The sequence below is a fragment of the Rissa tridactyla genome, chromosome 6 (assembly GCF_028500815.1).
Source record: "Rissa tridactyla isolate bRisTri1 chromosome 6, bRisTri1.patW.cur.20221130, whole genome shotgun sequence".
NCBI lineage: Eukaryota > Metazoa > Chordata > Aves > Charadriiformes > Laridae > Rissa > Rissa tridactyla.
In genome coordinates, this window is record NC_071471.1 from 22359388 (window position 1) to 22386520 (window position 27133).

Here is a 27133-nt window from a genome sequence, read left to right on the forward strand (position 1 = left end):
GTTACAGTTGCCTCATATGGCAGGAATTTTTATTACCATCCAGTAACTAAAACAACTGAGATCAAATCCACTGGCATCAGTAATGCTTTCTAGTGCAAAACTGCATTTTGCTCAGAAGCACAAACATGGATCCAGGGACAAAGGTTCAGACTCCGGAGTCTGTCAAATCAGATTCTCAAGCAAAACACAGCAAAGATATTTCTCATTGCTTTGAAGGTGGCCATGAAAGTTAACCCTGGGTTTACAACATCAGCCTCAATTGTTTGGCGACCATCAGAATGCCATGTGGGTATGGTCCCATCATCTTTATTGAGCGGAAAACGTGCCTTGGGAAGTTTCCTGCTTCTACTTGCTCATTCCCATTCACAAACTGCAAAAAACAAGCTAAGCAAACATTTTTGAAGGTGTTCCTTGTTCTGTTTGCTTTGATTCTGTGTCCCACATTAAAGTCCTGACCCCTAATTGGACAGATGAAATGGCAGTAAACTGTGACACAGGGCAAGAAATGATTTTATAATCTTATAGCATTATCACTCTAGAGGATACCTAAGAATAGAGAAGTTTTATTATGGTGACACAAGAGTAAAAAGACATTATGGTATTCAACACAGAAAAATAAATACTAAGCTGCCAGAAGAGATGTTCTGTAATAACGTTCCATTTTATCTGTTCACTATTACCAAAGTCACTTCCAGCAAATCCTTATCACCTCAAAAGAATTTCTACAAAATTTACTAATTGTTAATATTCAAAATTACCTAAGCAGACTCCCCACATTTCATTTGCCATAGCTGGGATGAATTCAGATCTATGGTATTTTGCAGCAGGGTAGACTATATTTTCCATCAAATGTAGCTTGAAGTTATTTGCTTCATAATAAAAAATTCTGGCATCTGATACCGTTCTCAATTAAATGGGGAATGCAAAAAACAGTGTGATTTTTAATCGGTAAATCAGAGTCATATTAGGGGAACTAATAGGATTTGAACATGACTCATGAGTTCTAGTGTGAAGTTCTTGATTGCTATTTTGAAGTATCAGATTTTTTTGAAGCAGAAAAGGATTTAAAAACTTAAAAGTCCTCTGACAACAGCTTCTTCTGAAGAAATATCCAGCAAAAGTTTAATATGTTGTGAAGATCACATTATTATCTCTTAAAGTATACCATGTAAACACTTGAAAAAAATCACACAAAATTTATTATAATAACATAGTCAATGCAGATTTATAGCAATAAATCGTAATAGAACAGATTGATACTGCAGATTTATGGCAATAATAACTTCACTTTGCTTTCATGTGTTAAAAATGCTTCACACTGACAAACCACCCTGACAAACACCACAGTTTCTAACTGTGTACATACATACAGATATACACACACACGCATATGCAAACTAGCTGAATATATGTGTGTATACACATTCATACACACATACAAAATCATCCACTGTGGATCTAATTTACTGTGCTGGTGATGACAGTGGGCAGCAGCTATGCATAATCTCTGATAACATGACAGAATATCAGACTATATAATACTACAGATCACAAAAATAATTTCCTAGTCTTGGGGAGCTGGAAAAAGGATAACAGTTTTAGAGATACATAGCCATGCATATCCCAGTGGTGTACGTAACAGCCCTTCAAAGGAGATTCTGTATCAGCTACACATTTTGAAAATACAAACTCTTCCGGTTAGTTTGTCACATTTCATTAGTAAAGATAACTATAGATTCAGCTTTCAGTCAAAAAAAATTACTATATTTGAAGATACCGAGACAAAAATAATAAAGTAAGCAACACTTCAATAATCCTAATTGTTTTCAATGACAACCTAAGAGTAACAACTAGAGTCTCATTTTTTCTAATCCTTAATGGCCCATCATAACAAATCTATATACAGAAGAAGCATCAAAACCAATTCTGTCCTGGAGAAAGTTACGTGCTCATTTTCCTACCCATTTCTGTTAGCAAAGATATTACACTATGCAAACCACAACTATCTTGGTCTTGGCTTACAGAGCATCGATGAGAACATTGTTTCAGTGCTTTAAAGGGAACAATGGACAAAATTTCAAAACTGCTTCTGTGCAAATTAAGACCTTAATTGCATAGGTAGTTTTCAAGAATATGACCTAGATTTTTATGGAAATGGTCTTCTAGGTCTGAATTCCTGTAGAAGAGACATGGATCTCAGTAATAGCAGGATTTATAAAAAGCTTAACTTTAGATCTGAACATTGATCTAAATTCAGAATCTTCAGGAAGTTAACTCTTTATGAAACTACCTTCTTCCTCCAGAGCACACACTTCGTTTATAATCATGACCTCTTCCAGAGTAGCTACCTACCAACTGCAAATGACCAATTTACATACAAGGTGCTTAATATTAACGCTATATGAGTAGTTTGTCAGGAACAGTAGGAGAATAAGACACCAGATGATATGACACCAGCTAGGACTTTTTACATAAGCATAGATAGCATAATTGCCAAGACTGAAATGTAGCCAAGAATACAGGATTAATAGGATACTTTTAACACTGGGCAATAAGAACCTTAATTACCATAAGCACTAAGTACTAGCAATATGCAAACTTTCTTATTGCAAATTAGGATGTGTATAAAGCATTTATGGATGTACACATACCTGTGAATAACTGAGATCCAAAACATGAATAACATGCAATGTATAATTCTGTGGAAGACCTTATTTTTCCTCAGCAGACCTTCCTTTCTAGGCTCTGCTCTGCTGACTCTACCAAAGGCCAAGCGGAAGAGCCAGCTGCCTTTCAATCCAGCAGCAGCAACACAAGAATGTGCGTCCTATGCAAGATCTAAGCTCAGAATCTTCAACAAGGTTTTGTTGCTTTCCATTCACATCTCTCTCCGACCTCCTTTTTCAACAGTTATAAATCTGCTTTTTACACTCAGAATAACAATCTCATTGCTTCTTCCCTTAGCCCATTCTAACCTAAACAAACACCTGGGCATTGTCCCATCATAAAATAATACTTGGGTAATTTCTTAAATTGCCTAGAGCTTTTTGCATCTTGCATGCATAAATCTGGGACCAGCACTAGTCAGGAGAATGAAATACCCTTGCTGGTTGCAGGCTGACCCCCTCAGAGCGTGGCCAAGGTGCAGGAAAGACATTACTTCTAAAGAAAAGGAGTAATGCACTGCAGATAGAGAACTAAAGCAGAGAGCATAAAAATGTTTTTCTTGCTAATCCCTGGAAAGCCCTACGAATTCTACCACTCCTATGAAACAGTAAAATAGAAATCAACGTAAAATGAAAATTAAAATTAGAGTCAGACTCAGATTAGAATTTCAAGGTGCAGATTCAAGGTTTTCGTTTGCCTATTCAGGTTTGCAGATGCGTTCCATTCAAACAACAATAAATCCCCCAAACCCTCAAGTTTCAGGATTTTAAAATCCAGAACTATTCCTGGGCAATGAAAGACAAACTAAGCAATAAAATTAGTTGAAAAAAAATTTCCCTCAATGCACTATGGTTCCTCCCCTAATCTGTGAGCCACCACGGTGCATCACTGGAGTCTAAATTCACCTGCAGACATTCCCTTGTAGGGCAGGTCATTGCTGTGTTACCCAAAAATCTGCAAGAGGAGGAGGAGAGAAATTCATGACTACTGTGCTCTGCTACAGATCAGGGACATGTATAACTCTAAAGTATGCCATAAAATCAGGGTCAGGAAAGATGGTGATCCTCTACTGTACATCTCCACACAACAACCTCAATACATGGACAACAGCAACAGTGACCATAAGGCAAGCTAAGCATTTTCCATCAGTACAGCAGGCAAAATGAGAAGTCTCCCACTGTTTATGAAGTAGCAAAGATAATACAGAGAGGCTGAAAACCCTGAAAGCATCCACAAAATCAATACAGTTGGGGGATACAGGAGAAAAATTAAATGGCTGCTGAATCGAGACATTTTGAGCAGTTGTTAGAATTAGTCCCACAAAAATATTGGGAAATGAACATACGCACTAGTGTCACTTGTAAAATTCCTCTGATGTTTGATAACATCTCTAAAATTTATAGACTTTTCGGCTGTGTCCCTAAAAATAGCATCAATGGCATTGCTATCTTTTGCATTACTTTATAGGATTAAATATATTATAATTCCATGGAGAGCTCTGCATTTGCATTTAGTCTAATTCTTGGAATGGAAATTTAGTAAAGCTTTCACAAGCCTAATAGAAAAAAGATGATGAATCCAGTGTATCACAGTTCAACGTGCTGCTTGGGCTGGGAAATGAAAAAATGGATACTAAGAAGAGACAGTGGCTTTCCCTTAAAAAATATCAATTCTTAATTTTTATTATTCATTACATATAAGTAGTAGTGTGTGCAGGCTGTAACAACGTAAGGCCCATTGTAGGAGGCACAGTACAAACATGTAGAGCAGAAGGGACTCCACCCTCAACAGCCTCCTCTGTGAGTGCATATGCAGGCGGTATTTTTCAGATGGATGTTAGTGAACACACTGCACGCTTCAAACTGACCATTGTACCAAACCCACGCTAATGAACTGCGTTGAAGGTTAAAAAAAATTGTCCTGGTTTTGGTTGGGATAGAGTTAATTTTCTTACTAGCATCTGGTATAGCTTTGCATTTAGGATGAGAATCATGTTGATAACACACTAATATTTTAGTTGTTGCTAAGTAGTCAAGGACTTTTCAGCCTCTCACACTGGCCTGCTAACAAGAAGGTGGGGGCGGGGGGACCTAAGAAGCTGGGAGGGGACACAGCAAGGGCAGCTGACCCAAACTGGCCAAAGGGATATTCCATACCATATGACAACTTGCTCAGCATATAAATCTGGGGGAAGAAGGAGGAAGGGGGCGTTTTGTCTTCCCAAGTCACCAAGTCACCATTACGCATGATGGAGCCCTGCTTTCCTGGAGACAGCTGAACACCTGCCTGCCGACGGAAAGTGGTGAATGAATTCTTTGGTTTGCTTTGCTTGCGTGCTTAGCTTTTGCTTTACTTACTAAACTGTCTTTATCTCAACCCACGAGTTTTCTCACTTTTATTCTTCTGATTCGCTCCCCCACCCCACTGGGGGAGAGCGAGTGAGCAGCTGTGTGGTGCTTAGGTGTCAGCTGGGTTAAACCATGACAAAAAGCCTTCTTAATACAAGCTTTTGTCTTCTAGACAGGGAATGGACAAATCTTGCATACCCTGAATAGCCAAAGCAGGAAAAGCATGGCAAAAAAACCAACCTGGAAGCGCAAAGCCAAACTGATGAAACTCATTCAGCAAGTAAGTAGCAGTCACAAACAGAGCCAGTGCCCAAGCTGCCACTGCTGTATAGTGAGACTAAATCAACACCAAGGAGAAGCACTTCACAGTAGCTCAACAGTCCTGGTTCCTGGCCCTGTGAACTAGCTGCGTCTCAGACTGCAGAGAAGGTATCTGAGTAACCAATTTGGAAACTAACAGGGCACCATCACCAATTCTCTGCCCATGTACCTAGGTTTTCTGCAGCAGAAAATCCAGGTGCACAGAAGAACGGAACACCACTTGCTCTGCTCCTGTCACAAAGTTGAGACACAGCCAAGGTGCCTTCAGTGACAGGATGAGGTGCAACCACTGAAATACCTTTATCTGTGGACTTTCTATAGATTCCGCACCCACTCACGGGCATGCTGTATTCCCATATAGGCAAATAGAGTACCATTCTTAAACACACACTGAAAAATTTACTGTCATATCCAGGTCCCCAGGATATGTAAACAAGTGCTTATGGATTAGAAGACTGAAGAACTTTCAAATTCAACATCCTACCTCCAACAGATGCCAGCTGTGAAGACTTCAAAAAGAGTGTAAAAACCAGGGCAGTCCAAGTGTGATCCTTCCCTCATTAGGGAGGTTTTGCCATCCACTGGAAAGAAGATTTCTGCACTACACCATGATGACTGAAGGCTACCAATTGCTAATTTAAAAATTTTTTTTTAACTCATTATATCTTGCCTGTACTATGGTGATGAGCTCCAAGATTTAATTATCTGGTGTGCATAAAAGGTACTTTCTTTTAGTAGTTAAATCTGATACCAGATTATATCGTTGTTCTTTTCTTTGTATTCAATATTGTGAGAAATAGTAAATAATCACCCCCTCCTATTCACCTCTTATTCTCCTATTCACTTTCTCTGAATGCAATACCAGATTATTCACTCAGATATCCATTGCTTTAAAGTTAAACTGTCATTATTGCTCAGGGTAAAAGCATTTTTTTTAAAGTTTTCTCATGCCAGAAACATTCACAAGGATTTTTAATATCCTTTGCGAGATTGTCTCTGTACATATTTGTAATTTGCACATTTTGATTTTTAATAAAAATGGCAAAACCATACCATCTGCATAACACAGATACAGCCTAGTTTCAGCTCTCATTTATTATTAACAGATAGAATTCAGTTATTTATGAGAATTTTCTTATTCACTTCTGCACATGCCTCTTCAGTTTTTTAAGAAAAAACAACTAAATCTGTAAAACAATTTCAAGAACAATAGTTTTAGATTTTTAATACTCTGCAAAAGTTACTTTTGATAACTGCAAATATATAAAGATGTTTGAGGTCTCAGTTTTTTCTTCTGCTTTAGCTCTTCACCTATACTCTAAGATTAGGAAAAGATTAGATAAGATTAGACTTCTGTTTGTACTCACACCCTGATCAGTTATAACAATTGTCATTTCAACAATATCTAACTGTTGTCAATTTATCTCAGTCTTGCACACTGCGTAATTCATTAGAGGACAAAACAAGATGTTACCTGCCACAGAAAATTTTTTTTCCACAGTTTGGTTGTTTGTTTTGGTTTTTTTTAAAGGTAGTACCAGATCTGCATTTCACATAAATCACTAGAGATCTCTTGATATCACCAAAGCCATGCCCTTTTAAAACCTGGGACATTTTTGCTTTACAGGGTCTTTAAAGATGCTCAAAAGACAGGAGACATACTGCAATGAAGATGGCTAATTTTAGGTCCTCTCCAGCATGTGCACCGAGGAACTAAGAAATATGTGGTTAGATAATTCTGCTCATCCTACTAAAGGGGAGTCTGCAATAGCTAGGTCTCCATAAATGTGATGAGTTTCTGTTTCGGCATCTCAGTAAATGTCCATCCCACTGCTGACTTCCCTGATTTTGTTCCTGTGAACTGACGGATGTGGTCACCCACAGACTGTAAGAACATAAGACTGCCCATATCAGCTCATCTAGGTCAACATCCTGTCTTTAGCAGTAGCCAAAAGTGAACATGATACAAACAGAAAATATATACGGGATGTTTTCCCATATATATTCCCAACTTTCAATCATTTTGAGACTCAGCAGGCTTTCTGAGCTTAGACACAGCCTTCAGCTTAGAGGTCAATGCAGCTGTTGAGTCCGCACACATTTATACCAGCACAATGAAGGTTTTTTTAGTAATACAAATAAGAGAAGAGAATGGGATTCACACTCCATTGTGAATGTCGCTTTAACTGGTCACACAACAGGATCTATAAAAAGACCTAAGTTTTTTATTTGGCTAAGGGGAAAGGAAGCATGAGTGGCACTGAATGAAAAAAAACCAAACACCTTCATGTATTACAGGGCCCTGGTGGTTTCAGCATCAGAGCCATCAGTATGCGAAAAAGATCTGCTGGCCTTATAAAAACTAAGTAACTTAACCATCACCTTCATCAATCTCCAAACCCTGAACAAGGCTTGCAAATTCAGCTTGATAAGCAGAACTAATGGTGTATACTCTGACAAGGCTTTTTTTTTCCCATGAGAAAAAGCTGATGAGTTGAAATGAAAACATTTCGTGGAAGTCTTGATTTTAATAACATTTTTAGGGAAAATTGGTCCTCAGCCCTGATGGGATATTAAGTGCAGGACAGCCAATACCTCTGACCACTAGAACTTCATTTAGTTTCTAATTAGCCCACATTGCTCTGGCTGAGTCTGACTGGGAAACTAGACCTGTTTTGCATATCCCAGTAAGTATCCACTCATCCTATAAACTACTCTTGCATGTTTTTTCTCTCTTCTGTCAGAACTCTACTACTTTATACAAATAGTATTTATTATTTAAACCCAGAGAAAGAGAGGGCACAGCTCCAGATGCAGTTGAAGATGGGACACTGAGGTTCAGCTCCGTGCTCAATGAATGCTCATTCGTATCCACTAGGAAACTCAAGACATCCACAGGACAGCTGAAACAGCCTCGGGAACACGGCCTTCATCTTGGACTCTGGCCACCCAGGGTCAAACTGTCACTGCAAACCAGGCAGAACAAGGGTTTGGAGTGCAGCCTCTGCGATCCCAAGGGCTGTTCCTGTCCCTCAGGGCTGTTTCCCTAGAAAATGAAGCAGGATAAGGGTAAATGAGGCATTGAAACCAGGAAATGCTTTGTGAGATAGGGAGTTTGTGAAGAAGGGAGGAAAGAGCCTTCTCCTAGGGGAAAATGCTGCAGTCCTTGGGGGCACTGGAATTTGAAATAAATTGTTCATAGATTGATTTGATTTCAACTTTCTGTCTATTGAAGCAGGCACTTCATTTAATAGAATCCGTAATGAATGGACCCCTGCAGGGCTCACACAGGTCATATTCTGAGACTGCTTTCTTCTGTGGCTTATTTTGAATGTTTTCAGGTCCTGATCCAGTGAGATTCGGAGGTAGTTCTTGAGAGGCTCTAAACTCTTTGAACACACATTGCAGTCAACAAAAGCAAAGGCACTCAGTATCTCTCAGGAACAGGCTCTTATACATTAAGGGCTGCAATCATTTCAAAGCATGAGGGAGTTTGGTACTTAGTTCACCTGCATATTGATGCAGAACATAGACATTAAGTATAAGGCAGCTAAAGGCAATTATTCTGATCATTAAAAATTCTAATCAGAATAACTTTGAATTTTGTATTATGCTACAGATAGGAGAGACACAATCAAGAACTAGTCACCTTCCCATTTTCAAGGAGGCTTGTACATTTTGAAGCACTAAATACTAACCTTCAGCTACTTTGTGCAAGTTTTTGTTTGGAAAAAATGGTTTGATTACACATACGAACAGGAAATCTTGCAGAATGTTAATACAGTATTGCAATGACATTTCCTTCTCTATAAATCTAGGGAAGCAATTCTCATAAAAACAGACACCAATTTTCACAATAAATAGTATTAATTAGAGAAGAAGGCAAATCAGAATCTTGGTTTTAAACATACCCCTTTTCAGGTGGCCTTTTATAAATACCTCTAATTATGAAACTGATTTACCCAACTACATCCTTCCTTTGGTACTTGGTCCACGTTTGGGTTGGTTTAGACTGAGTACCTGCTGTTGCTGTACACTGGGGAGCATAGCTACAGTGCAGAAGGTGATCTCAGAAACCCTCTATCTACTGAATGGCAAATCAGAGGTTAAAAATCTGTTCTACCCATCAGGGGACATAATACAGGACAAAGTTGCCCACTCATGTCAATGTCCTGTTATGATGACCTCGATGGGTTTAAGTAATCTGTACCAGATGAGGATCTGACTAGGTATTGACTTAAGACAGGGCTCATAGTATGCAATTCCCACCACTTTACTGTGGCAGTCTTGAGTGAGACTGACATGCCCCGAACCTTATTTTTTCCTCTTTCATATATTAGACTTGGGGGGCAGGGGAAGGAAAGGGGGGGAAAAAAGCAGTGCTCTCATGCACTGAAACTCAGCTGAAAAGCTAGCTATCTCATATGATGGTTATCTAATTGATTCAAATGTCACCTTCCTATACAGTGTCTTGTAGCCTCCCAGACACAGACTGTTGCAGTCTCCTCTTTCATTTGTATTTTTCAGAGGCTTTTCTTTTAGTATGTGAAAGGAATAAAATATCATACAAATTACCTCACTAAATCATTCTCTGTAAATGTCTGCCTTCCTTTTCATGTTTGTCTCTGACCGACTGTCGATCCCATTTACATGAAAAAATTACTGGAGCACTTCTCCTATATCAGCATTCATTAGCAGCTCCAAGTTCCTGGCACACAACAGGGGTTTTGCCTACTATGCAGTTTGGGGATGTTCTCGTCAGAAATAGGAGCAGATAATGAGGAAAGAACACTGTCACCGATGCTCTCGTTTATTTCAGCAAGCAGTAATGGGGAAATATTTTAACATGCCAGACTTCCTCCTGTGGTTTCTGTAGTCAAAGGCACTTTTAGGCCTGTTTTCTCCATTGTCTGCTGTTGTTTATTGCCCTTCCTCCATCCTGTACCACACACAGCAAGATGCTTTGAGCAGTGAAGTTTAAATACGCACGACTCTACACTTCTGTTTCAGGAAAGCCAACTGTGTGTTAAGTTTGGCAGGACTCAGACTGAAATGACTGCTACAAGGACCAGTGTGAATGAGTGTTATTCACTAAAAATGAAAGGTAATTGTACTCAGGATTCCTGGAAGTCTCTATAGAAGTCAGGTTTTCTGGCTGGCAGAATTATTAAATAAATTTCTGAATAGATAATATGTATCTTTCTGGCCACTGGCCTGTGGCTCTGCTGCAGGGACTTACACAGATGGCAGTCGTCTTTGAAGAAAATTTTCTGAATCGAAATATTCAGTTTTCTTGCTGAAGTTCCTGTTCTTGCCTCCCTCCTATGTCAGCTTTCACTTGAAGGCTCATCCACTCTAATTTTATCCTATGTGTGGCTCAGTACCTGGCAAAAACCTCTGGGATCCTCTTTTTCTTAGCTGTCATTACGATTTGACCATATTTTACAGATCATGTAGCTATATATGTATACAAACTTATCCATAAATGGCAGAGAAATATTTCTGATGAAAGATTAATTTGCTGAATTTAATTCCTTTTCCAAAGCACACTGTGATCCTTCACACATGTGCCATGGGAGGTTATCTAACCACTATTTTTAAAATTATTTTAAATTATACCATAGTTAAAAATAAACACAATCTTTGTTTAGGTAGGCTAACATCTGAGCCATATGGCTCCGGAACTGTATCCTATGTGCAATACTTAAGTTTATGACCGGAATGATTGTGGGGAAATAAATCCAAAGTTTGGTCTTCAAAAGTTCTCATTGCTGACAACAGATTATGCTACTAATCATGGTTTACGTAAAAATTCAGAAAGCCATCACAAAAGTTTGAAAAGGATTTCCATTTGATCTAACCAGAGCCACTGAAAATAATCTATGTATTAAAAACAAAAGATCTGAGTGATCTCCCAGTTTTTCAGGATGTAGCAGAAGTTAAACAGCATCCGTGAAATTTACAGCCCACCAGCACTTGCTAAGAACAAGTTTAGAGATCTCCAGGACCACAGAGGTGTCTGTATGAAGCACATTCGAGACCCTAATCCAAAGAAGAAGAGTAGAAGTCTAACATGAAATCTTACATTATACTTAATAGGCCCAGGAACACACTTTACAGAAAGAAGACACTTGAGTAAAAGATGCAGTTGAGAAGATGCACTAAGTCTGACTATCACAAGGATGTTAAACGTGGAATACACATGAAGAAATTGTTTGTATTTACTCATTAAGATAAAGAATTACAACCACCACATTAAGAGACTTGCATGTCTAGTTTCTGTCCCAGACTAATGGGGGACTGTATATCCAAATTATCTTCCCAGTCTTTCCATTAGCACTGGATTACTTTGCCAAAACTGTCCTGTTAAATTTTTTTTTCTCTGTCACAAAAAGCTGCCAAAATGGAACCCACTTGTACAAAAGAAACAAATTTGGGAAAACTTTAAAAAAAAAAATCTTCAAAAAAAGTAGAGCCAAAGTATTTATGAGTTCTGTTGTAGATCCATTGCTTGTGCAGTATTCTACTTTTATTCTGGTTTATGCATGATACCTAACAATAAAATAATAATAAAAAAAGATGTCTGAAGGATGTATGCTTTCAGTGCATTCTGATTCAGTAATCACTTCATACACATTTCCACTTTCATAACCACAGGCGATCTTTGCATAGCGCTGCTTTGCAGTCTTATTTGCCTAAATATCCGCAGTAAAAGGATGAGAAATGCTACTATAAAATAGTTTTCTCCCCAAGCCTTCCATGCACTTTCTCTGTGGTTCCTGGGAAAATAAATGGGCTGTAAAATACTCTGGAGCTTTAGGAAAGTCCTGTCTCACATTCACGTGTAGGGTATTCTTTAGCTGAGATAGATATTTACTAAGATAGATACTTGGCCCAAACAGCTTGTCACCCCTGTTGAAGACTACTGGTGCTATAGTAGAGGAGGCTGAAGAAAATACATAGATGTACTTCTGCGGAGGCTTGGAGGCAGATGCACACGGTCTGTTTAGCTGTCTCTGCTAGGGTGAAGAAGAAAATGGATATCTAGGGTAGCAATTGTTTCACCTGTCTGCTAAATTTGCTTTTCACCCTCCCCAGCATGTTGGGGATAAACTAGGACTCTTTCAGGAAAAAAGGTAAAGGGACTCTGTATAGTTGGTCTTGGTTTCCACACTTCTCACAGACTATCGTGCATTGATACCTAAGCTTCCACTACAGAGAGACAAATTCTGACACACAAGGCTGTCTCAGGGCTACCCCGTGGCTTTTCACAGCAAGGTCAGAGCAGCAATTTAACTTCCTGTTTAACAGTCAGTTCTTAATTGGAAAACTATATACTGTGAAACTCTGAAGTAAGCAAGTTAATCACCACGCTAGCGTAATACAGCGCAGTACAGCATAAACCAAGTCCTGCTGAGGTGGTGAGCTGCAAGTCTGAAACACAAAGCAAGCAAACAAGTGGAAAGCACACCCAGACGCTGCAAGAGGATTTCTAGGCCACTGCAGCCATACAGCTTGGGACTGCCAGGTGTCCTTGACTTCTTGAAGTCTGTGGGAGCTATGCATGTGTAAGGATTACAGATCAGCAGGCCTTTAAAAGAATTTCAGCTTTACTACAACAAAGCCTCCTTTAGGAGTGTCATATCGAAGTGTCATTCAGCGTTTGACTTCCATTTGCCCAACCTGTGCACAATAAATACTGGTAAGTCATCACTTCTTGCCATTTTCAAACCCTCTATTTTTCAAGACTTTTAAGTTCCTTATGGAGCTGGCCCTCCCCTCTTTTCCTGTACTCCACTCTTCTATTTTACTTTTTTTCCTAAAACATAGCAAGAATGTCAGATGACATACTTCAGAAATTTTCCTAATCAATATGTTCTCTTAATACCAACCAGCTTATTTTTTTTCATATTCCTTTAAAATAATATTCCTTACGTTTTGTAGATTCATTCCAACACACTAGAACTGATCTCAAAAGTGACTGTCAGCTTGAAAAATTAGCCTTACTTATTGTGCTTTCTACACTGGTAAGGAAAGCTGACAGGTGCCTCATCAGCAAGCATCCAAGGGTTTCTATGATTAAACCCTTGAGTTCACGTCAGAGCAGATGAAAGGATTTAAAGGCTTAAATTCTTAATTATTTTTTTTACTCCTAATGAACTAACTTTAAATTTTTAATGATTCTTAGAAAGCTTTCGAGTATGTAATTTTGTTTAAATGGTACTTTAAGAAAAAAATTCCCAAAGTAATGTATTTCTTTTCCATTTTCTAACCCATTTCCTTATCTGAAGTAACCACTTACCTATCCAAGGAAAAATCTGGATAAAGCTTATTTAGGGCCTCAAATAGCATTAGGTAGAATAAAAATTCAAATCAGCATTGCCACATTTTCTAAAAGGAATGTCCTTAATAATAAAAATAATATAGCTGCATATTGTTTATTGTTAAAGAAGAAAAACAGGAAATAAAAAAAATTAAGTGAAGCTATTTGCAAAAATATTTTTGTCTCCTGTATATTCTTGACTTCCCTAGTTACACCACATTATATAAGAGATTTAGTAAGTTACGTAGACTGTTCATCATGCACTATAAGCCTAGACATTTCCTTTGATCCATTTTCAATTCTAAGGCATAAACTGACGGACTGGAAAGTGACTTCTCCTTCCCCTGTGTTAAGGTATTGCACCTGCAGCCAATGAAGTCAGGATCTAATCTGACTCCTTAAAAAAAAGTGAAAAGGCTCATCAATTTTAATGATTGTAAGACTGGAACCATCCAGTGCAGCATCGAGTATCTCTGTTAGGGTGAGAACACTTTATAAGACAAGTGAAAATCCTGACACTGGTACATATACTGAGACCTTGGTGCCAGCACCAAACATGAATAATAATTCCCTTGCTGAACAGTATTTCTACACAAGTTATGTTATCAACGTGCATCATTTTAATGCTACAGAAAATAGCGGGGGGGAGCCTATATATGAGAGACATTAATTTTTATGCAAGACAATCTCATTTAAAAATAAAAGTATATAATAAAATAAGATTGTATAGTGAAACTGATGCCCAAATTACTCTCAGACCTACCAAACAGGACACCCCACTAATTGCATGTCTTTGTGCTGCAAAATGCCTCACTGAAACCAATGGCGCAGCCTTTCTCCCAGTTTGAAAAAGAATTTGAGCAGTACAAAACATGACTTGATAATACTGTATATTCAGATGGAATAAAAAGTAAAACAAGTTGCCAAAATTGTTGCAAACGACTCCTCAGAATGCACGTAGGCACATATTCAGTTAGGAGAAGCCTGCTTTCCTTCAGTTTATCCTTTTACAAATGGAACAAGAAAGGAAATAGCAAATTCCCACCATGCATAAACCCCATCTAGCACCTCTGGCGCTTGCACCTGGTGTGAAAACTCTGGGCCCTGCCCATAGGATAGCAAGAGCTAGAAAGAAGTATCACTGTTTGGCCCACAGCAAATCTTCTGGGAGGGCAGGGCTCTAACCCACTTTCCCTCCTGTTGGCACTGCCCAACATGGCATACACACTCAGCATCACGGGGCATAGTGATCGATGATTTCCTCCCTGCACTGCAGCTGGTTCACTCTCAGGCTGGACAGGAGAGACCATTTCACATGGTGCAAGGTAGCCCGTGCCAAACGTGTTATGCCACTAGAAAAGCACAGCAGATGGGCCAGAGCATCTGCTTTGCAACATACATACCATATGGCTTAAATTCAGCACACTTGAGCTCTTTAGGCTTCCTCCTCTGGTTTTATAGGAGGCTTTGAGTTGTGCTGGTTACTACGTATGTTGAGAACCAAGCCCCAGAATCTGCACAAACATTTCCTATTACCTTCAGTCCTGTCTTAAGTCCAGCTCAGACAGAAAGAAGAATTAGGGTGAAGAAATACAATAGAAAGAGCACCCAGGCTTTGAAAGAAGCAGCACCACTCACGAGGCACAGCATATTTTCCTCACATAATTACTTTTCTTTCATAGTTTTTTTTTCTTTTCAATAAAACAAAGGATATGTGTTCAGCCAGAGTAATTAGATTTCATTTAATAAAACATTTAGGGCTTGATTTTGAAGGGGGAAAAAAAGAAACATGGGAAGAAAGAAACACCAGCTGTTTTTGCAGCTGCCAAAGGTGAAGTCAAACACACAATAGAAGCTCAACATTTTTCGAAGCCCCATCCTACCGGGAGCTCCAGACCCCCGCAGCTCATGCCCACCGTCTACCACAGCCATGCAGTATTTGTCACTGACAGTGCTCAAGTTTTCATCTGCTGACAGACCTGGAACGAAGCTGTGCTCCCCAAAAGCAAGCCACAAATGCAAAGACAAAGAAATTGTATGTCACAGATCATCAGCCAATCTAATTATTTGCCTAAGACGATGTAACATTTCAGCAGGAAAACAGCATTTAATTAGGCTGGCATGAACACTATAACCAGAAATAAAATGAGAATTCAAACAAATGCCACGTATGGGTATAATCTTTAAATAACAAATAGCAATTTCAGTAGTACAGGTAATTTGTCAAAATGTTATCACCTACATCAAAAATAAAGGAAGAAAAAGTAAAGTTATACTCCAGAATTGTACTTTTTCCAGGGTCCAAGCCTGGAAAAATCTGCAAGAATTGTGAATTAGTGGTCAAGTCATCACAGGAACTCTTGCAGTCAAGCAACAAGGAAGGGGCCAGAAAGGCTCAAGAAAGAAGGTAGCAGGAATCAAGCTTCTGAAACAATTTATCTAATTTATGCCATGTTCACATCCAAAACACCTATGGGAAAGAGGGTGGCAAAGATCCAGCCAGATGAATTGGGCTGGTGGCCAACTTTGGCTCACAGGCTGTAGGTTAGGCATTCTCACTCTAAACTACGGGGAAATACAAGGTGAATCTACCCTTGGCTTTGCTGTTTTCAGGCTCAAAGACTGGATTTTACCCATAACTTCAATCTTTTGTGAGACACAGAGCAGCCTACTGAAAAACCAGACCTTTCCTCAGCATTCCTTGGTACTCCATCCCCAATTCTCCTACTGTAGTCATTGGGTTGAAGAGTTTCCTCTGGTCCCTGTCTTCTAAGGCTCTTTGATTCCCTATCGCTGTCCCTCCTCTCTCTGATTTCTCAAGGTCAGATCTTACTCTGTAAGCAGTACACAAATGAGTGATAACTTGAGAACAAAACAAAAAATCAGGACTGAGTTCATAACAACAAAGTACCTAACTCTGAGGTGGAGTCACGCCCTGAGATTACAGACAGTAATAGGTCACAGAGAAGCTGGCTGGACAGTGGATGGAGGAGCTGCAAAAGGAGAGAGGGAAGCTGAGAAGGCAGCAGGGCACCTTGGTCTTGATTTTCTTAGCATGTAACACCCCAGTCTTCAGAGGAGTTACCCTCGACTTACACTTCTGCAAAAAAGAATTGGATCCTTTAGCACTGTCAGGTTCCAACAAGCAAAGATAAATGAGGTGCTCAGAAGCAACAGCATTTTCATGTACAGTATCCAAGCAACCTGATAAGGAACACCGACTGTGCTACTTTTAATACACAAAGATTGCAAAGGTAGGGAAGAAAAGGAGGAAAAAGAGCTCACAGAGAGGTTGGACTTGAATTTTGAGCCTACTTCAGAGTAAATGATGTAGCCAATCTGATGACACAAGATCAAAGTGTGAGGAACCCAAAAGAATACCTGAATTCACCTGAAAAACACATGACAAAGTCTAAAAAGTAAACATCCACAAAAATACAACGGTAATCAATCCCAATTCATTGTTTCTTTATAGAAAAAAGTTACATGTTTTATTTCCCATGTACGAGCATTACCAAGAAATTGTTTTCTGGAAGACAAACACATTGAGGAGAAGAATCCACCAACTGAGAACTTGGAGACCAACCGATCTGAATCCTCAGAGGCTGGAGAACCCCAATCCCCTTCCCACCATTGTGGGCCATCGCTGCAGGCACAGGACTGGCACTCCTGGGCTCAAGTTCCATTTGCTCTGCTCTTGTGTGTTCAGAAATTTCTATATGGATACTTCATATTCATACAAACCATGAATATTTATATAGAGTGCAAAAAAGAGTGCTGTTCACACTCAAGATACAAAAAAGCTACTCTCAGATACTATTCTGTCAGGTTAATAGGACTTTATATAAATGCCTTCAAGTTCCTCATGATAAATTAGAAATGTGCAGGTATGCACTTGTCTGGGTGTCCCACTCATCTTAAAATACATGGTACTTTACTATTGCAAAACCGTGAGTTTGTCATTTCCCTTAAATCACCCCGGGCTTTTAGTGTCAATTCTCATTTTGCACAGCTGCAAATGACTCAGTTGTCATAGGAGACAGATATAGTCATGACTTCATTTACAAATGATTTATTTCTATAAAGCACGTAAAAATGATTTTGACCATATAGGTTTAGTACTCCAGTGGTGCAGCTATGGAAATAAAGGAAAAGATCATAATTTCTCTGAGTAATGAAAAAGAGAATCTCTTTTTGTAAGAACAATTGATAAACTGTGTCTAGGCTTTCTCATATTTTTAAAGTGATTAAATAATCAGATTGTTGAAGGGGGTGGAGGCAAAGCCCACTATGTCAGTTTGGACTTGCTATCCATCATGTCTGATGTCCCATGCAAAGCAATCAGTCCTCGGTGATTAAAAAGGAATTTCTCATCTTCTACCAAAACCAACCTAATCTTTAAGTCCTCCCGTAGGTCTCAATGCACTAAGCCAGCGGAGAGAATGTTGTGTGCAGCCTTTGAGATAACAGAACTAGATTAGACTTTGGACCATTTAAATTATCTAAACACTTCACCCTCTTCACCCTGACCCTTGGAGTTAGTTCTAGTAACTTACAATTCACCCATTTTCCCCTCATATCCTCCAGTTTCAAAAACATCATCTGTCTGGCGCTTATCAGAAGTTGCTGAATCTAAACATAACTTGAAAACAATGCAAAATGCTCTCTCTTTCTGGCCTGAAAGAACTTTCACATTTGTGCCAGTTTTGCTAACCCAGGAAATTCAGTCCCTGGTCTCAGATCTTTCAAGATCACTGTTACGCAACACAACCTGATGTCCCAAACTGTTACACTGCAGTGCAGTATTCCTTCTTCAAATCCTCAAACCCACGTTATTTTTCTTAGGAGCTCAGCAGTTTACTGGAGGAAATCAGTAAGTAATTACTCATGTTCTACTCTGCCAAAAGCTCATGGTGAAGACCTGGAAAATTTCCCAGCAGTGAAAACAAAAGCATTTCCCTTATAATACAGTGGAACATTTGTCACCAAGGCTCCTCATTTCCTCTAACCAGCTTTCAAGTTAAAAGGTGTCAGTTTGACACCATATGCAAAGCTGCTAGGTACCTAGATCGGAAGTTAGCACTTTTATTCCCTACAGACACAAGAAGTACACATGAAGGTTAGAACAGATGGTGAGAAGTCAGGAAACGTATGTTTTTATCTGGACACCTTCACACTAAAAAACGAAAAGAAACCACCTTTGCTCTGTCTGTTGATACCATCTTTGTTTTGTATGGTTTCAAGTTTGGCAGAGAAGGGGAGTTCAGTCTTTTTACTTTTGTGTTTTTCACCAAATAAACTGATTCCATCTCTCGGGGCAAACTGTGTGAGCCCTATGCCTCCTCTGCTGCTTTCTGCCATCCTTGGGAGGACGTCACAAGCAACCAGGGAAGGTGCTCTGCAGTTATATGCAGCACTGCATGAAACTCTTTAGCTGCTTTATAAAATTGTGAACAGCTGAAAATGGGAGGAGAGGAACCAAAGATTTTACCAGTTATTGCTCTAGGAGTTTTAAGTGCTCAAACACCAATTTACAGAGAGGCCCAAAAGAGATATAAGCCTCCTAGTGGGACAGCAATAATGCAGATAAGGAGGGGAGATACCCTGTGCTACAAAATACAAAGAATTCAGAAACAAATATGAATGATAATTGTGAAAGAAAAAACAACAAAATTTTCAATTTTTGTCAATCATAAATATTTTACCTTGAAGGAGATTTTTTTTTTTTTTTAAATTGTCTTTAAATTAAAAATTGTTATTCTTGATTGATCCATTTTGGTCTGCTGTTCTTGTAAAAATTCAGCATTCAACAATTAGTAGCTCAATTACTGTATGACTGACTCAGAAAGACATCACAGAACTTCACAGAAATCACGGCAGAATTGTTTCCATTCTCCGTGCATTGGGCGCTCTGCACAGATTCTGTTTTTTACAATATACCAAAGCCCATGATATATCACCCTTCCTCTCACCTATGGAAGGATAAAAAAGGGTAGTGTGATAACAATTATCATCCTAGGACATTGTCTCTAATTCCAATCTGTTGGTTTCAGCCTCAGGAGGCTGAAAGGCAAAGGTAGAAGTGTTACACTTTATACACACAAGGATCAAACTGCAAAATGGCTTATTTTGGATGAAAAAAAATGGGGAAGAAAAAAATTTCCAGAAATTACTATGGCATTTCTGCTGACTGTAATACACACTAAGAGCAAAAATATTTTTTGTCTCTGCATAATTGTTCTCAGAAGTTTGATACCCTTTCCACAGTCCTCTTCCCAACACACAATAACATTTCTTGGTATTTTAAACAATTGCTTTCCCTTCATGGCCTACTCAAATTTCCAATACCCTTAGACAAGTCAGAGCCTTTCCTTTGTCACTACTTAGTTGTTTTATAAATGCTTAATCTTTCCTTGTGATTCCATCCCAGCCAATCATTAATTATTGTCCCCTAACTCCCTCTTCATCAGGTGGGATCATGAATGCTTGACAACTACAGACAGCCATGCTTTAGAAACACTATAACAGCAAAGATCTATTTACCAACTAAATATTAAGCTTCCTAACGGCCATAATGAGATTTCAAAGGCAAAACTTTTTGGAAATATATAACTCATCTTAATATCCCTAGTGGACAGTTGCTTGGGATGCAGGTAGTTTTCTGCTGCCCAGCCCAACTGCAAAGACTTATAGACAACCAACTCCTACTGCCTGGAGCTCAGCAAGCCATCAAGCCAATGACACTTCCCAACCTGTAGGTTTGGTGGTGAATTCTGTAATTCCAGGGATGTTTAAATGTACAAAACTATGCAAAACTGTGTTCCAAAGGCAGCTTTGCATTCTAGCTGTTTCTGCAAAATTTGAAGCCTTCCAGTGGATTAATTTCAGTTGGACAGGAGCCTTCATTCACCAGGAATGTATTATCTGAAAAATGCTCTAAAGCCTAAATTCAGCAGGGTACAGTGCAAGCCAAGGAGGAATACATCCCAAATCCTCATGACATGACTATTTGCTATGCTGGAGATGGTTGTGATGATACTGAAACTGGAGAAGGATTTCTTGTCTCTTTTTGCTACAGCTTCTAGGAAACTGCACGCCTTTGACAGCAGTAATTGTGACTTATATACAGACACTACAACCACAGGACAAAGATCAAAATTATTTGAAAGTCCCAAGACCTTTTAATTAGAATATATTTCTGTCCTGAAATGTAAATATCTCTAAAAATCACTTAATGGTTAAATGATCATTGCTGTCTTGTTTTTTGCTCTCTGAAGGGAAGAAAACACAACTTTAAAGAAATTACTCACAAGTATGTGTTACGCATCTCTAGCTGGAGGAAAAAATCTATTGATCACATTGTGCTGTTACTACAACATGAGTAGCTGTGACATTTCATTCACAGTTGTATGGAAACAGACTTTGTGATCATGAGGACTTCTGAGTACAAACTGGTTAAGAATCTTAAAAAATACATGAAGAAAAGGGAGTAGACGTTTCTTAATGAAAAATGAGTTTCTGTATGCAGGGTGTTCTGTCTGTATTCAAGAATATTTTGACTAGTTAAAACCCAAATGAATTGTTCACAATATTTTTTGAGGATTTATTCACTACAAAAAGTCATGGCTTTCAATTTTTCATTGCTGCCTCTTGACAAACTAAAGGTAAACTAAAAGTATTCCCTCGGATGCATTAAGGTAGAGCATGATTCTTTATGCTCCAGTTACTGGAAAGACCAGAGCAGTGGAAATAACCGAACTAAAAAATTCTATGAAATATACAGTTCCTTTAGCTCCGTAACCTAGGCGGCTTTTCTGAAATCCCTAGCTTCAAAAGCTTCAAAAATCCTAAGAAGAATAGAAGATGATACTCTGAGAGGATGGTGTCTCAACAGGCTGCAGGGGGGCTATTATGCACAAGTCTTTTTGCAAGCTTAACTGTTTGACAGGTACATTCTTAATGTCTACCTCTAAGAAAAGAGCTTATTGCACAGAAACAAAATAGACACCGAACCCAAAAGCCCCAAAAATACAGAAGATAAGAATTTTTAAAAAAAAAAAAGTCGGTATTCACTACAGAAGAGACACAATCCTTACTGAACACTAGTCATGCAAACAGGCATGTTATAGCAAAAAGTGGTTTGTGGCGCACTTCCTCATCCCCCATTTATTTCTGCCTTACATGACAATGCCTATCTAAATTGCCTACTCCAGTCTATGTGTTGCAACAGTTACTGCTTTATCTTGAATCCACTGTTTAGAGAATATCTGCCAGGAATAACACAGATCTGTAAATAACTCATTGTTCTTTTTTCAGCCACTGAGACACTTAAAAAAAATAACTAGAAATTGTACTTAATACAGAAGAACCAAAAATCACTCCTCTGTGGAGTAAAGGGATGGCAGAGTTTACATGGGGCATAAAGGTAAATGTCAAGCAGGCAGAAACAGTCCATTTGGATTTACTGAGACAAAAAACTACTATTCCACTTGAAAAGCTGCCTGTCAGTATATAAGTGGGACAAGGATTTAGGGTATATACCGATAATAAACTTGAACAAGACCTGAGGGTGAACACCGACTATGAGCTGATCAAGAGTACACAGCAATATCCGGACAAGCAGCCAGCCATGATTCTGGGCTGTGTGGGCAAAACCCACTACCACTAGGCAGACATGTGAATCCTGCTCTACGTGACCCAGATCTGACAAGACTGACAATATCATATCATCGTTGCCACCACTTCCCCAACACAACAGTGAGACAGAGAAAGGTTTCCGAAAATTAACAACAGAAATGAGTGAAGGGTTAATTTCTCTTGGAGTGGAACATGAAGAGACACACACATCAGGAACTAACACTTACCAAATAAAATAAATGTATTGAGTGGCTACAAAATGGTTACTACAAGCATAACACAGCTCAGCTCTGCTAAACTTAAAGGCTCGTTTTTTCAAAGAACTGTGCTTTTTCAAAGACCTGTGATGTGCTAGGAGAATGCTGCGCAGCAACTGAAAGACATGTATAGTATGCCTTATATATGCCCTGTGTATAATATCATACCTCAATAGCAATGAAGAAAGATTAAGCGCACTAAATACATAAAGCTTGACAAAGTGAATGCTGAAAAGCAACAAAACAAGACTGCATAAATTAATTATTTACAATCGAATAAACACCACCATGGAGAAAAAATTATTTTAATATAAATAACGATAATGGAATGAGAACAAATGCATATTTGAAATATCAGGTAAAATTTTGAAAGCAATAAAAATATGGTTACTAGGGAAGGAGCTGAAACACAGTCACTTCGGTCTTACTGAACCAGGCTAAGAAAAACTCTTGGAAACACACACTAAAGTAATTCTCTTACTGGATATTCCAGGAGATCTTTCTTACCATTAACTCCCCTCAGTCTGTGACTCTTCGCATTCATGAAAAAGAATTACAAAACCCTCCAACCTCAAAACCCAGAACACATGCATGAAATACAGAGAAGAAAAGGTATCACTTTAAAATTGGACTTCAGTTCTTGGCACGTAAGTTCAGGTGGTTTAAAAAGAAATTTTATTTTATGTTTCTTTTAGCAATGTTGTTTTATTAGTATGTAGCATAAGTAAGGTACTCCTAAGACTAATTTGCATCCTGCCTAAAGTTAATAAAAATAGACATGAATGAAGCTGGAAAAAAATCCAATCATTTCTTACGCATCCAGGCACCAAAGGAGCATTTGTTAGTGCTTTTTCCCAATAGAGTATCAGGTCATAACAGCAAACAGCTGCAGCTACTAATACACCCTACATGATAAATAGGAATAGATTGTCTCAATTTCTCTTAAGAAATTAAATCTCTCTATATATGCTTATATATTAAGTACCATATATAAGCATATAGTGTTATTATATTGTCAAAAAATATTATATACTGTGAAAATGTGCAGGAACTCTAACTGACAATAAGTTTACCAATACAATGAACTGGTGACCTGTAATATACAAAGCAAGTTCGGGGTATCACAATGATGATTTTTCAGAAATCAAAAGACACTAAATAATACTGGCTTCTGAGTAGATTCAACAAGTTTTTACAATGCAATAGCATTTTGTCCCTTTTGCAGAGCAGGAAACAGAGCTAGAGGCATAAAATGTCTTCCTAAAAGTATTTGACCAGACCTGTAGTAAACCAAAGATGCACTATGCACAAGCAGTGCTGCTACTGTTAGCCACAACAAAAAGGCCAAAGACTGAAGAGGAATGAAATTATCATTGTCAATTGTAAGGAAAACATAGAGACGGAAAGTATGGTGAAGTTGCTGCAGACTAGAGTGGGTCAGAACATACTGCTCTTTTCAAGCCATGCTGTTCAGAAGGCTGTTGCGAAAGAGAAAAATTTTCACATATGACAGCCTTTTGGAGACTAGATGTAGGGCTTTAAGTCCCTTTTTGGCCTGGCTTATTATGAATCACACAGAGCTTAATCTTCTCTGCAGCCCCAACTCAAGAAAGGTTTTACTAAACAGATTTTTTGCAACCGTACCATTCAAAACAATGTTTAACAGCTTATGTTTTCATTTCAAGGAAAAAGAAATGGATATTAAAAAAAAAATTAAACCAAAAGTACTTAAAAAGGAAACACGATTGTTATCCTAGTCCTCTATCAGACTAAGATATTCAGATCTGCTGCATGAAATTTTGGGTGCTTGATTTCCCCCCAAGTGGCTTGAAAATCCCACTTTGTTTACAGCTATAAATCTGTCACCTTTCATAAGCACTAAATTCACTTTAAAAATAAGTAATTATAAAGAATGCTGTAACAAGACAGGCAGCAATATGTCCCACATGTCATAAAAACTGATCAGCCAATTTTTAAACAGCATGAACAGGCATGAGCCAAAATGCCCGTTTAAAATGTTCTACTGCAGTTCCACATCTCTCTCAGAGACAAATTCCTCATCCCTGAGACCCTTTCATGAACAAAGTCCTTTTCTGAGAACCTGCCTTACAGCAGGAGCACTGAATAGGATTCAGAGGAAGATATTTTGCACACGGTGATACCCGTGATCTTTTTGTCTTTTTGCAAAGGTAAAGTTACAGTTTAAGAGAATGAATTCAAAGTCTAATACAAAAATTTATTCTGTCTGTACGGAGCATGAAGGGATTCTCTTTCATCATATTTCCTCTAAGAGGCCTTCCTGTGTAAATAAAAACAACTGGAAACATTCCGCCTAAGTGCTTTGTGTTTATATACTTGTGAAAGAAGGTTACTGACTACATGAATATCCAAGACTCTTCAGGTAACTTACTATGTGTCAAATGCTTTGACAAGCCTATTGCCCCTGTTATCAGAATAGTAAGTTTACACTCTTCGTGACTCCATTCAAAGAAATTCACACTTTATCAGCAGGAAGGAAGTACACTTGCCCAGTTTAACCCTACAGTAAGGACCACTGCATCTCAGGGTCCAAAACCCCTTTGGATCAGCAATAATTCATTTTGTCCTCAATAATAGGTTGGGGTTTTTTTATTATTAGCACATAAAAAACATACTATTCTGGGTGTTCCCATTATGGTATATTAGTCATTTATACCTATATTTATACCACTTGTTTCTGTTACCGCTGCTTAAAATAATGTGTGCTACAGAGATGAAAAAACCCCTACATTTTTACTTAAACTAGTGCTCCACATCTTCAGTTTCCCCGAGGACGCAGGACAAGGTAATAAGCTTGTTCCCTTTCATTCATGATTACCAAACCTTTCAATTGCATTTATTGCAGCTTCTGCATTTTTAAACACATTGAAATACCGACTCCACAGTCCAGCCCACATCTGCTTACAGGAAAGCAGGGTTACATGTGAAGCAGAAAACACGGCTAATCTTCTCTACCTTAACCTCTATGGAAAGCCAGAAGCAAGTAGGGTTCTCAAAAAAAGGAGGTCAGAATCATCAATTATACCACCAAAAGGTAGTATAAAAATACATAAAAGAATGGTTACTGTAACACCGTGGGGAGGGAACCATGAAAATAATTGTGCAGCTCTGGCCCGTGTTCTTTTGTCAATGAATATCCTCAAATGGTCCCAAGAAATGAAGCAGAAAAAACCCTTAGAGGAAGATAACACTCATTAAGCAACTCCATTTTCAGTAGTGAGTGAGGGGCTGTCACAAGTGAATTGATCTTTGTATGCACTCTTGGGACATTCACCACCTGTTCATTTCCTCCTTCTTTAAGCCAGAGGAAGGCTTGGAGTCACCACAAAAGCAGCAGCCTACTGATGTTACAGCCTGCAGCCACGCAACCTCAAGCTGTGATCCCATAAACGGTGCAGGGTGAGGCTGGGTCGCTCTGCGGGCAGCCCATGGGGAGGGAAGCCCCCCCAGCAGCACGCGATGCTCACTGAGGTGCTGCAGAAGAGGTGCACAACAGCCAGGCCTTGGGGACCGGTACCCCTGAACACTCCCAACTGCCCCCCACAAAATGGGAAATTACCAGCCAGTACCCAGCTGGCACTAACGTCTCCTTTGTGCAGCCATCACCAAGTGTGCCCGTGAAGCCATGGCTAATGGGCACGCACAGGACTCCTCATGAACAGGTCTCAGCTATCCCACGGCGTTTTTCAGAGGGAAAGAGACACAATGACTTGGCTGCCTGTGAGCCCAGCTAACTGCACACTCCTGCTTCCAGGTGTTTTTTACTGATTGCTTTTCTTGTTTCCCAGGGCCTGCTCGCCACTGGTAAACACCTCTGCTTCCATGTCTCCGCTTTCCACCCTGTTCCTCACACACGACACAGCAGCCGGCACACCCCATTGGGAGGAACAGTGTACGTACCGACCGAACAGCGTCTCCATTTCATTCAGGCCGCTTGATTTAATACGAGACACAACCGCTCTGCAAACCTTGTCTCTCTGATTCCCACACACGCTTCCCGCTTCCCAGTGATAGCTCCTGCTGGATGTGGAGCCGCCTGTGAACACACAGAGCAACACTGACAGGGCCACACAGGGCAGTCGCCTTCCCCGTGAGCCAGGCCCTGCCAGCTACACCCAGCTCCAACCTCTCCCCAGCCAAGGGCTCTAGGCAGGAACGAGTTCGCCCAGGCTGAGGCAGGGCTCAGCACATGCGTAACCAGGGTCCCCGCAGAAGGCAGCGGCTCCTCACCTGGCTTTTCCTCAGGCAGCACCAGCTGAGGAGGGTGCTCTGGGGGAGGCGGCAGCAGCACCTCTGCCGGGTAAGGGCCATGGCTGCCGCCCTGAAGCAGAGGCGTGCAGCAAACAGCTGCCACGGCCCGACGAGGTGTCGGTGGCAGCCTGGGCCGCGCTCCTCACCACCATGTGCCCATCCGTCGCTGGCAGAGTGGCACTTATCACCTCACCCAAGGCCAGGGCCACCTCCTGCCGTTAGCACAGCTGCGCCGGCACGTTAAGGCCTGATGACTGACAAGATGGTGGCTGGAGGGCCCCCTGTGGCAT